Source organism: Salvelinus namaycush, chromosome 40 (assembly GCF_016432855.1).
Source record: "Salvelinus namaycush isolate Seneca chromosome 40, SaNama_1.0, whole genome shotgun sequence".
Lineage (NCBI taxonomy): Eukaryota > Metazoa > Chordata > Actinopteri > Salmoniformes > Salmonidae > Salvelinus > Salvelinus namaycush.
Window position 1 is genome coordinate 17,417,320 of NC_052346.1, and position 786 is coordinate 17,418,105.

Sequence of the window (786 nt, forward strand, 5' to 3'; positions counted from 1 at the left end):
CTCTGTCTCTCCTCACTTTTATTGAAGAGAGGAACATAAACCTATGCAACATTAACAGGTCCAGTCAGGCTACAGCTTGACCAGACTACCAACGCCCCCAAACCACTGTGTTTCCAAGTCATAGAGCCTATTTGTAACAGACAGAAACACCACATTCAATTGACTGGTTTGATTGCTAGCTTTAAAAGCATAAAGGTTATTGTTAAGTTGCACTTTTCTACATCACTGTCACCGCTGCCATTTTGACAGCGACAAAGCGCTCCAGTCCCACCAGCCAGGCGACCGTTCATCTCAGAAATAATTGAAGAGATTTAAACCTATTGGGTGAGCGCAGCTGCGGTGAACACTCCCACGTGGCAGCCAGGCAGAGAGAGAAGGTACAGTACACACCCAACCGTATTGTCTGCAAAGAACCCACTGATTTCAAACACACCTCATCACACTTTCATCACAGCCCAGCCCTGGCCATCACAAGCAGCTAGATGCCTTAACAGGGGTGTAAAAACAACCGATAGGCCAGCGATTCAAGCATGGCATCAAAAATATATTATATTAAGCCGAAAAAAATGTATTTCACTTATTAAGCTAGTAGCTACCATGAACCTGAGGCTGGGCGTGTTCTACAACAGCAAAGCAGGCTGAGGAAGAAAGTAACAGAGTGACTCTCTATTGTGACAATGCTGCCATCTGCATGCAGTACCTGAAGTCTAGTCTCAATCAATTGTCAGCATTTTGGTGGATTTGAAATTCACCATTTGAGTTCCAAGACAACAGCATGGTCAGTGA